The 12,544-nt window shown below is 44.6% G+C and overlaps 1 protein-coding gene across 3 annotated transcripts in view; it reads left to right on the forward strand.

The window, feature by feature from the left end:
* Positions 1-4,262: 4,262 nt before the first annotated feature.
* ZBTB5 (zinc finger and BTB domain containing 5) overlaps positions 4,263-12,544 on the forward strand; it is a 60,376-nt gene continuing 52,094 nt past the window's right edge. Inside the window, exon 1 of one of the 3 annotated variants that reach the window (XM_085641095.1) lies at positions 4,263-4,634. The gene's annotated coding sequence lies outside the window, so the exon portion shown is untranslated. Of the gene's footprint in view, positions 4,715-12,544 lie in introns of all 3 variants that reach the window. The other 2 variants (XM_085641093.1, XM_085641092.1) reach the window with 2 other exon arrangements.

Here is a 12,544-nt window from a genome sequence, read left to right on the forward strand (position 1 = left end):
TTGATCCCCTTTTCAGAGGTTCTCTTGGGGGGCCGTCTCCAGTTTTTTCTCCACAAATGGCAAGAGATCTCGCAGGATGCGTGGATCCTGGATACGGTGCAAGGATACAAAATAGAATTTCTTCATTCCCCCTCTCAGAGTCTTGCCCCCCGTCCGATGGTTTTTTCCCATTTAGATCAGGTCTTCATTTCCAGCGAGATAGCTTCGCTTCTCCACAAAGGGGCCATAGAGCAGACGGTTCGTCATCCTCGGGGTTTTGTCAGCAACGTCTTCCTAGTTCAGAAGAAGGGGGTGGATCCAGGCTTGTTTTAAATCTCAAGGACTTCAATGGATGGGTCGTATATCGTCATTTCAAGATGGAGGGGATCCATCTTCTTCGCGATCTTCTTCAGGAAGGGGACTGGATGGTCCGTCTAGACCTGAAGGATGCTTATCTGTCAGTTCCCATCTTCAGACCTCATCGTCGTTTTCTCCAATTCCAATGGCAGGGTCAATGGTACGAGTACAAAGTCCTTCCTTTCGGCCTCTCGTCGGCCCCTTGGTGCTTCACGAAGCTTCTGAGGCCTGTGGTCGAGTTTCTTCGGGCCAGGGGCGTTCGCCTCATTATTTATCTGGACGACATCCTCCTCATGGGTCAATGTCCTCGTCTTCTTTTACATCTTGCCTGGACCACGGATCTCTTGCAGAATCTCGGATTCTTGATCAACCCTCAAAAGTCAATGTTGACTCCATCCCAGTCGGTGGAGTTTCTGGGATTTCTTGTCAACTCCCTATCTTGTCAACTCCTCTTACCCCAACAGAAGATCAGATCGATCAAGAGAGAGTTGAGGTTGATTTTGAACAAGCAGACTGTGTCCTTGAGGTCAGTAGCCCGGATCGTAGGGTTGTTAGCTTCTTCTATACAAGCGATTTTTCTGGGTCCTCTTCATTACCGAGCGCTTCAACGCCTCAAAATCCGCCATCTCCAGAAAGGCCTCAAGTATTCCGATCAGATTCCTCTTTCAGAGGAGGCGAGGTGGGAGATGTTATGGTGGCTGGAACATATGGAATCTTGGAACGGTCGGGCCCTTTTCGGCACCTCTCCGGAAGTAGTGATCGAATCCGACGCCAGTCGGTGGGGTTGGGGAGCCCGATGCGGTCAAGTGTCGACGGGCGGCCGTTGGTCTCCGGAGGAATTGAATCTTCACATCAATTGTCTGGAGCTATTAGCGGGCTCCTTTGCGATTCGTTGTCTCTCTCCTCGCCAGACAAATTGTTGCATCCTTCTCCGCATGGACAATGTGTCGGCGGTTCGGTATGTCAACAAGCTGGGGGGGACTCGGTCCCGTCTTCTGGCAGAAATTGCCAAGGACTTTTGGCACTTTTGCCTTCAGAACAGTCTTTTTGTAGTGGCGGAGTATCTTCCAGGGTGCAGCAACCAAGTTGCGGATTGGAATTCCAGACATCTCCGAGATTTCAGCGATTGGCGGCTTCACCCTCGAATGTTTCAATTGTTGGACAGGTTATGGGGCCCTTGCCAGATCGATCTGTTTGCCTCACGACTCAACAAACAACTTCCGAACTTTTTCAGCTGGCGTCCGGACCCGGAGGCTCTGGCCACGGATGCTTTTCTGCAAGTGTGGCCTCCAGTGATATGTTATGCGTTCCCTCCGTTTCTAATGATCCCCAGGGTATTGGCCAGAACCAATTGTTATCGCTCAGACTTGATTCTGATCACTCCTCTTTGGAGGGCACAAGCATGGTTCCCGGTACTTCTCGAAATGCTATGTGCAGTTCCGGTTCTTCTTCCCCTTCGTTGGAATCTGTTGCTAGACCCTCTCCAATCTCCGCACCCGTTGATAACATCAGGTCAACTACGGCTGGTCGCTTGGCGAATTTCGGGGATCGCTGGAAAGTCCCTGGCCTTTCGGGAGACGCTACCAGATTTATCAATGAGGCTTGGTCGCCCAACACACACAAACGTTATGCTTCAGCATGGAAACGATGGTGTGATTGGTGCTCTTCACGGGATTTGGATCCCTCTGCAGCAGATGTCTCCTTGGTAGTGAACTTCTTAGCGTCCTTAGCCGCTTCAGGTCTTGCTTATCGTACTGTTAATAATTTTCGATCGGCCATCTCGGCAGGTCACGTGGCCCTTGAGGGTAAACCCATTGGGGATCATCCTTTGGTGTGTAAATTACTTAGGGGTATCCGGTTGGTAAATCCTCCGTGTCCTCGATATTCCGAGCTCTGGGATGTCTCCATTGTACTTCGTTTCTTGGATTCCTGGCCTGTCAATCAGAGTTTATCTCGCAAACAGCTTTCTGCCAAACTAGCGATGCTACTTTGTTTGGTATCTTGTAAACGCGTTTCTGATATTCGTGCTCTCGATCTAGCGGGTCGTAGTTTTTCCCCTGAGGGGGTTACTTTTCGGGTCACCAGACGCACAAAAACTAACACCAATTCTGTAACATATCCTGCGTTTCCTGACAATCCCAAACTATGTGTGGTACAATGTATCCGAGATTATGAGGTAAGCAGTGCAGGTTTTCGTCAAGATTTGACTGGTCAATTGTTGATTGCTCTCCAGAAACCTTTTCGTCCAGTGACCCCAGCTACACTGGCACGTTGGGTGCGTTGGCTCATGAGCGAAGCTGGTATTGATGTTTCCAAATTTGGTGCTCATTCTGTGCGTGGTGCTATGGCATCCAAGGCTTTTTCTAAGGGTGTCACTTTAGTGGACATTATGAAGACTGCTGATTGGTCCTCTGAATCTACTTTTAAAACTTTCTATTATAAACCTATTGTAAATGTTGCATCTGTTGTGGTGGCACAGCTTTGAACAGGCATAATCGGAGCCTCCGGTCCTGACATAGAATTAAAAATTTGCGAACATTCGTGACAAGAATTTTCAATTCTATTAAGGACACGGAGGCGAGGATTATCCCACCCATACTCAGTATTGTACTGTTTGCTTTGCACTGTTTTTATTATGCAATGTATATTTATGCTCATGTTTCCCCCCCCCCCTTTTTTTGCTATGTTCCTTCTTGGGACTATGGTATTACGGCTTTATATTTCTATTTCCAGGTTCTGATCTCAAGTGAGCTCTGCTGCCCTTTTTCATCTTCAAGAATGTTCTTCGTCGTCTTCCAGGACGTGCTGTTCCTTTGAAGTTGTCTTCACATTCGTTCCTGCCTTTGGCCCTTGGATTTCTTGGTTGAATGGACTTTTCCAGTTTCCTCGCATTCCAGATTGTGACTATATTTTGCCTTAACTTTTCACACAAAGAAAGAGGAAGTGGTATTCTCTTGTGATGCATTTATAGGGGACTACTCTATGGTTATGACGTGATACGCTCTAGGTTTATGGGTATTGTAGTACTTGTGTTTTTTCTACTTTCTGATTGGCTGCTGAGATTTTCAGTAAAGAAAATGAGAAGCATAATCCTTGCCTCCGTGTCCTTAATAGAATTGAAAATTCTTGTCACGAATGTTCGCAAATTTTTAATTATTTGCTTCATTTGCTTGGTGCAATAAGATCTTTTGTTCGAAGTGGGGGTATTTTCAGTTTCTTCCTACTCGCATGCTCAAAAATATACAGTATTGTGCCAAACAGCAATTAACAGTATGACATTAAAAAGGTGCAACTATTGCAAAAAAAGGAAATGTTAACATATTATCGCCTTTCTCTTTCATTTTGTGTAATAAGTTAACTTGCTTTGTTTATATAAACACATTTCTCATGTGATTTGGTATGTGCTGCAACTAATATAGAAGTCGTTAAGGATCATCATGTCTGGCCTTTAGCCCCTCCACCTGCCCCGCCCCCTCACTACACCTCTAGCTCATTTTATGAGTACCTGCACTTATTTTTTCCCATTTAAAGCACTGGCTCCTCCAGTGTATGCTACTCTATCTAAATGCAATTTACATTACACCACGTGCCTGTGTGACACTTTCAAAAAGTCTTATTATTTAGCGAACATCACTTTGCATGAAAACATGTGCGTTATCTTTCAACGTAGTAAATATGGGCTTAAAAGTCCCAGCTCGCAAAAAGCGGACGACTAAAAAGCCATGACTGACTGAACGAACGATTTGTGACCGGGGGCCACTTTGCTGCTCCTGTGTGAGGTGTTAGCGTTCAGCACTAGCCTTATCCACTTCAGCAATCAGTTGTCAAAGATTTTGGCCGTCACTACGGATATCGCTGGTTCTTGTACTTCCTCCACTCCTGCGCCCCCCTCCTCTACGCTCCCTTGACGGCGAGAGGGGGCGGTGGAAGGAACACTCGTACAAAGATCCTTTCAGGACGCTGCTGGCTAGACAGGGACGGACCTGAGTGAAAACGAGGCGTGAACCGCATCTGCCCCCTCAGTGCCGGTATTCCTCGTTCTTTTCTGCATTGTTGGTGATGGCTGAAGATCACGTCGCCGCGCTACAGAGGCTCCTGGCGCGAGGCGGTCCTCTAGTCCGTTCGGCTCCCGCCTTTCGCCTTGGTCTCAGCAGTAGCCCCCCTCCCACTCCTATTGTCCGTTTATTGTAAACTGGAGACTCGTCTGGCACCGACGTCACTTCCGGCCGTCTTGGCGGAGCTGTAGGGCGGCCGCTGTCTGGTGCTGCAAAGGAGAGTAAGACCCGCACCCGGAGCAGGTGAGAAACGAGGGTGTGCTAGGACCGGGGTGGAAAGTGACACCGTTTTTCGGAAACTAAGCACAGGACCCCTTGCCCTGGTAGGTAAGGGGTTATAACCGCAGTTCAAGCTCCCCTTTAAGAGCCGTAACGGTAGCACATACTCACTCCACTGTAAAAGCCCCCTTTCCTGCACTGCGAATCTTGATCATCCACATGCAGAGAGTTGAGCTGCCAGAATTGCCTGCCCAGCAGTGACAACTTCCCTTGGTGCATCACTTGTTTACCCATGCAGCTGTCAACCTACTTACTGTACGCCCCAGTGCCACATTTTATACAGACCACCACACATCTTCAGCCATAAATGTGTAATATAAGATTAACGTCAATAGCTCCACGTTTCCATCCTGTTCTCCACTGAACCACTGCCTTGCTTACTTCCCTTAAACTGATACTCATGCAAACCCGAAACAGGATGGCACCCTGTATTCTGTGACTTACCTTTCACTTGTCTCTTCTGGCCTTACAACGCACCAGTGTTTCATGTGCAACCTTGGCGGAATTTACCAGCCCTAACCTTACTTGTGAGTGTGACAGCTGCGTGTCTTGTTGTCTCGTGTAATCTTGTGAGCCCCTGACAAGACTCGTATGTCGTCACTGTGCTAGTCTGATGCTTATTTGTATTATATAAGTGAGCATTTCGACCAGAAAGGCCGCACATATCTATTTGCCTCATGTTTGGTCTCTGGAAATTGGACGACGTTACAACAGATTTAGGTTAAGGCACTCTGCGTCAACAGCCGGTAGGTCCTTGACTGGTCCAACGTTTCTCTCTAACATCCTCACGCTATAGTTCCAGCATCCCCCGTAGGAAGCTGCCTTTTGGGACCTGCTCTTAGTCCAGCGATTTAAGAAAGCTTTTGTGCAGGGAGAGCTTTTAGTGTTGTGGGTTTACCACTGTAGGATACGCTCCTTGACCAACTTGGACCATTGACTGATAATGTCCTGTGGTTTTTTTCTTTACACACCTCTTGAAACCCATATCTTCTGAAAACCATATCCCCTGATTTTGCTTCTCCCCATGTAGTCGCAGCTGATTGACGTCCTTACTCAAAGATGCCGCTAATTAATGATGCTTATCTTGTTGTATGATTGTTCAAATCCATGTTTTTATCTCCACTAAATACGTATATATCTGTCATTACCATTGTATATATTCAGTGTATTGTAATTCACTATAATGCCTGACCAATTTTGCACTGCAAAGAATATGTTTAGGTCTTGCCTAGGCAGTGAATGCGCTGCCTTTTTCGAGACACAGTGTATATACAATATGGGCTTGAAGCACCACCCATTATTTTAATTGGTTCCTTGTACTGTCCTTTGTAAATGTCTGCTTTTGTTTGGTGAATATGCTTAGTCGTCCCTCCTTTTGGTCTTTTGGAACCCCTGTTACATGTATCACTTCACTTGTACCATTATAGCAACTGCTTTTTACTTTTCTAAGAGCAGTTCACAAAAGGGAGCGCTCTGTTTTCACTCTGTTTAACTTTTGGGTAAACAGTGCCGTAATTCTTATTTCGTTGCTTTTTCTGTTCATGCGAAGACCGAGATCAAATGTCAGACTTGGTTTCCCCGAGGGCGTTTATTTCGTTTTCTTTACCTACATTTGCTCTGTCCTCTTCCTATAGCCCACGCACCCTAGCAATCAGGGCACAAGTCCTAAAAAAAGAAGTGGGGGGACGCTGTCACCGGAAGTGACGTCACAACAGGAATCTCATGAGCATATCTTTGGTAATTTACGGGAAACTTCCCTCCCACCCGGGCTCTCTCTGCTCACACAATGCTGTCCAGCTTTTGGGCAGGGGGGACGGCGTCCACCCGGAAAAACCTGGTAAAATAAGTGGGGGGACGCCGTCCACCCGCGTGGTACCCCGACTCGAGCCCTGCTAGCAATCTTCTGCCTGCTTGTTTCCTCAGTCCTTGCATTTTGTGGGAAGGTGGGTACAGGCTCCCGGATTTGCATACACATCAAGCAGCAATGAATAATTCACAATGGTTATTTCAAACGACACTTTGACATTCAAATCTAGGGTCTGGTTCGCTGATTGCATACACATTACATTTCGTCACAAGAGAAGCATAAAGCATAACAATTGGACCTGCAGGTATCTTAGTTTGATTACAATTTCCTATTAAAATTGCAAAATAAAGCCACAGTGCCCCCTTCTACGGAAGCCAAACTCTTTGACCACCTTATGACAGCCTGGTGTGACTATGCAATGAGCTGGCCAGACGGTACAGCATTTGGATCTCTTGCATCTTACATAAACATGAGCGACGTGCAAATAAGAAGCACCCATATAAGTATAGCATTTTCAGCTGAAATCTGCACTATCCCATCAACCAGGGCGAGGACCGTCTGAGTTTCCCGTCAGAAAGTCATTTGAAGAAAATATGTTTTGCTCACTTCATAATTTATTTTAGTTTCCGTGCTATCTTTGGAAACTATTAATTCATCTTAAACCTTTTACAATGGCGTCACTTTGAAGAATATATTTCTTAATAAAAAGCAGGCTATAATTTCTTTAACAATTCCATTGGTGCAACATCGATTTATTTGTATTTATTTATGTTTTGTATGGCGCGAACATGACCCTAGTGGGTATCTAAGCGCTTTACATGACGAAAAGTACAATATCAATTGGACTGGTAAACAAAAGACACATGCATGAATGACAAACATATATGAAAGTAAATAGAGTTATAAGCTTGATCTCAATTATAGTCAGTAACAAGGTGGTCAATCATCATTGAGAATACAAAAACGAAGATTGGCAGTGAACCCTGCAATAGACCAGCACCTGATCCGCTATCCCTAACTAATATAACTATGGTGGACGTCACCCACCAAATTTGTGTGCACACTTTAAAAACACCCACTGCCGCGGTGAAATCCAGACGAGGATTATTACAACACAAGCAAAGGTGCACCACTTGATATTGCAAAAACTTAATAAAACATCAAATACGTTTCCACAGCAATATTTTCTTTGATTATCTTCTTTTATTTCAAGTTGCATAAAAAAAAAAATTCATCCAGGAAACAGAGACAGCCGACGCTTTTCGTCCAATCAAATGGACTTCTTCTTCAAATCACGTTGGGTATTTGGGATGTATATAGGGTTCCTGTCTTTATGGTTGTAATATATCTTATCTTTGTTGTCCATCTTAAACAGTATAGTATTTGTATTAATTTGTGTATATTTATGTGCGTGTATATATTTTTTTGTTAAATTCTCAGCCCCGAAGAAGTCCATTTGATTGGACGAAACACGTCGGCTGTCTGTATCCTGGATGAAATCTTTTTTATGCAACTTGAAATAAAAGAAGATAATCAAAGAAAATATTGCTGTGGAAACCTATTTGATGTTTTATTAAGTTTTTGCAATATCTAGTGGTGCACCTTTGCTTGTGTTCTAAAATCATCATTGAGAAGTTAGCATGGTTACATTTCCATAAGTTAAACGGAAAGGGTATACAGTTCCTCTGTTCGTAAAGGAGAGAGTGAAGGGTACTCTCCTTGGAATTAGACTAAGTGGGGGGTAGTGTTCAATAAGCCTAAAGGGTATAGGACTGTGTGGGGTGGGGGAACCCACATTGGTGGAACTAAAACCCTCACACACCCAGCAAGCTAGGTGTCATGCTTCATCATCTGGGTTTTGCTCCTCGTCGGGTCGGCGCTGCAATTCCCGACGGGCACCCAGGGATGGGGCTCTTTGGCGGAGATCTTTTGTTCCTTGCCGAGGGTGAGTGCAAGTGAGGGCCAGGGAGGTGTAGACGTTAGTGAGTGTGGTTAAAAAGGGTCGGTTAGTCTGGATAATAGATTTTATTTGGTCAGTAAACCACCCTGTTAAAATGAAAAGAGAGGCGGTAGTCTTGACTAGATGGGTCAGGGACTACTCTACTCTGCTCTGGTGGTCGACATGTTTCATGCCTACAAGGTCAGGAGGATCCAGCGGCAATTCATCAGGACCAGTGACTACAACTATCTACAAAAATGTGAGGGTGTGATACTAATTATTTACAGTGATGTAAAAACTACCCTAAGTAAGTGTCGGAATAACTAGACTCTTACATCCTGGACCGGCCTAACGTATTAGAAAGTGCCACTCCAGTCGGTACTTGGCGAGCCTCTTGGGGATGCGAACTTGCCTAAGTTTAGTCGCCCAAGGGTGGTGTAAAGACCTACCCCGCTCCGCCGAAACCGGGATAGCACAGATATATTGTCTTAGGATAAAATCTTAGTCAGCAGAAAAGATTTTGCTTCTTTTTTGAAGGAGGCGGTAGAGGAGGTTAGGCGAATGTCCGGTGGTAGAGAGTCCATATCTTAGGTGCAACAACTGAGAATGCTCTGGCGCCCTTTTTCTTTTTGTGGGTTCATTGGGGTGTCAGTAGCATGGTGTGCGCACTTCGTGAGAGTCTGCAGCCCCTTGAGTTTTTTAGCTTTTGAGCCAGATATGTGGGGGTATTGAAATGTAGCGCTTTATGTGTCATGCATGCAATTTTTAATTGGATTCTTGCTTCATACGGTGGCCAGTTCAGGGGTTTTAGGGCCCAGGAGATGTGTGTATCTCTTTTTGTTGCGGCGACAAGTCTGGCTGCCGCGTTGAGGGAGGCTCTAAGAGGGGCCAACTTGTATTAAGGTAAGCCACATGGTGTGGCATTACCATACTCCAGTCTGGGCAATATGAGAGCTTGAAGCGCTTCATGTGGAAGGTAGAGTTTAAGTTTCCGCAGAATGCTCAGTTGGTAATTCACTCCTTTGTGATCCTGCATATTCAGGTGTTTGTCTAATGTAATACCCAAGGATCTAGCAGAGGCTATAATGTGAGGAGAGCAGTTGAGGGCTGTAAGATGTTTAAACCAAAAATCAATCTTGAGGATGTTATCCGGCCGTGAGATGAAAAGGAATTCGGTTTTGGCAGCGTTATGTTTGAGATGGTTATCCGTGAGCCAGAGAGCTGTGCAAGAGTAGGGATGTTGGAGATAGGTCGGAAGTTATTAGGATCAGAGCAGTCTACGTTGTTTTTTTTTTTTAACATGGGGGTTACTTGTCCTGCTTTTAGGCAATGCGGGATAGTGCCTTGACGTAGTGAGGTATTTACAATCTTAGTCCACAGGGGGAGAATACATGCTTTGATCTCTTTGAATATGGACGGAGGTAGAGGGTCAGTGAAGTGATTAGATGGTTTATTGATGTGGAGAAGTGTGGCTCAATGATTAGAGTGGCAGACCCTGATGCAGAGGTCTAGCCCGGGACCAGGGTTCAATTCCCCGCCTCAGCGGGTCTTGGGCTCAAAAATTCCACGGACCTGATAATTCTCGCCTCGTGCCATTCCAATCATGGAGTCCCACTCTGCAACTCTGGGCAATAGCTTGCTTAATCTCCACAACGGCCCCCACAACGCTAAGGATGCCTGGCCTCCACCTTGGGGGGGGCCCAGGAGTGGACGCCTCACAGGGAAAGCCAGGATGGGTTCCACAGCGGTATTCGTACAAGCGCCTTGAGATCCTTGCGGGTGAGTAGTGCGCTATACAAGTATCAATTTACAATTGATGAAAGAATGTTGTAAATGTCTCTTTCGTTAATTGAAAAGGTGTGCCAAGAGGCATTGTTTTTAGAAGGGTGCCTGGATGGGTCACTCCCTTCAGTATACTGGGAGGCGTTTGAGAAACTGAATGAGGCAGCCTGTAGTAGTTCATTCGCTAGTTGTAGTTCGTTCTCTATCTTTGTGGTTTTTTTCCATGAAGAAGGCAGCCAGTTCTACGCAGTTTGGGAGGATGCCGGATCAGGAATCTAATGAGTTTGATACGTTGCGTGATTGCCGCTTGAATATTTTGAATAGTTTTTTGGACCTATTTCTGGTTTGGTCAATCTGTGCTCTAAAGAAATTAGCTTTCACTTGTCTTATTCTTCTGGTGTATGTGTTCCTTGTTGATCTTAAGCGTTTTTAGAAGTTCCAAGGACGGGGAAGATCTCCAGGCTCTTTCTGCTATTCTTAGATTGCGTCTTTCGGTGTTCAAGTTATCGTTAAAACCGGGGCTTTGAGTCTTTATTCGATATATTTTATTGTTGAAGGGGAGCGACAGAGATAACTTCCAATATAGAAGTATTGTAAAAGTCTGTGAGGTTGTTGACATCATCCATGTTGGTCTGTGGAATCAAGGTATTATTGTAAAGGGTAGTTAGTTCATTGTGGTTTATATTATGAAGATTCCTTTTCCAATGTTTTATTTTCTTTGGTTGCCCATTCGTCGGGATTACCCTTAAATTGATGAGGAATGTGATGCAACAATGGTCTGTCCAGTCACAGGGGCTAATGAACTCCAAGGAGATGTTGTCTGTCTTTGAGATTATAAGGTCCAGAATCTCACCCCTCGTTGTGATTTGGCCTGTCACAAATTTGGGACAACGCATGGTTTAATAGGAAGGCCTTTAGGCTATTCACCGATTGGTCATTCAGGTCGTTACAGTGTAGGTTAAAGTCACCCAGGAAGATCTGTGTCCCCTGAAGATTTTCATTCATTGGGATGATTTCCATGATTTGTTTGATGAACAGTGAGTTATCGTCCGTAGGGTGATAGAAGGCGTGTATATTACAAATGGATTTATTGTTGCAAGAGTCACTGATGGTAAGATATACGGATGTAGTTAGAGGGATTGTTTCCGATTGGAATACTGAGAGGGTGTTGCGGTAAATACATGCTATTTCCCCACCCGTTTTCTTGGGTCTATCTAGTCAGATGATCTTGCAACTAGGGGGGACTAGTAGGTCTATAATGGGAGGAGATGAGCTGTTTAACCACGTTTCTGTGAGGATAAATATATCAAACTTATGTGAGAGGATGATGTTGTATCAGGATTTGTGCATCTGTATTCCAATGTGCCCTGCTTATTAAAAAAAGCACATTTGATATATGTTCTGGGAAGGGAGGCACATTTGATATATGTTCTGGGCAGATCCGCGTATTGTTGGCTCTTATGTATTTATGTAGTTATACATTTCCTTAATTATGTGTTTATTTCTTCAGCCATGTACCCCTGTGACGCAGATATATTATTTCTCGTGTTGCCAAAGAAAGCTTGGAATTGAGTGAAAGCTTTTTAAGCATTTTAATACTTAACCTGTCAATATCATATTTTTGAGATTATTGTGTTCTGTATCCATTCCATTACTGAACTCCTGGCAATTGCTTTGAGTCGGGCATGTACATCTTTACAAGGCACTAATTTAGATTGAGTAGCTTCTGAAAACTCAGTGCTAAATATCAAATTAAAAGTATCTATCAAATTGAAAGTATCTTAACTTAAATCGCAGTTGGCCTATTTACGTTGTTTACTTGCCCCTGTTATTGTACGTCATGTGCTGCTAAAAAGACGTAGTTAAACTGTGGGGCTAATGTGAGGTAGTTCAGTTGGTTAGTGCACTTGATGCAAAAGTCCTTATGCTACCTGTAAGCCACAGGGAGGAATTCCTTCGATAGAACAACAGAAGCTCTCGACTGGGAATATACTGAAACTGCAATCTGCATTAAGCAACCATCTTACTCCTTAACCCTGAAGTAAAATGCCAAGCAAAATATATTTACACAGTCGCAACATGTATAGGCTTTCAAGTCGTCTGTGTAGCGCCTGACCTTTTTGAAGCGCGTGTAGTGTTTTCACTGTACAGTCAATCAGTGGCCATTAATCACTTGCTCTTTAGCTTCCAGAACCTGCCTCCAGCAGACGTCCCTACATTCTTGTGAGGTCAAATGGAGTTGGCACCAGCACACCGCATAATTAAACTCCACTACATAATTCTCCTCAACACAAAATACCATTCCACATATTTACACTCCATGACATTCAGTCCCACTCCACTTAA

Source organism: Triturus cristatus, chromosome 2_2 (genome assembly GCF_964204655.1).
Source record: "Triturus cristatus chromosome 2_2, aTriCri1.1, whole genome shotgun sequence".
Classification (NCBI taxonomy): Eukaryota; Metazoa; Chordata; class Amphibia; order Caudata; family Salamandridae; genus Triturus; species Triturus cristatus.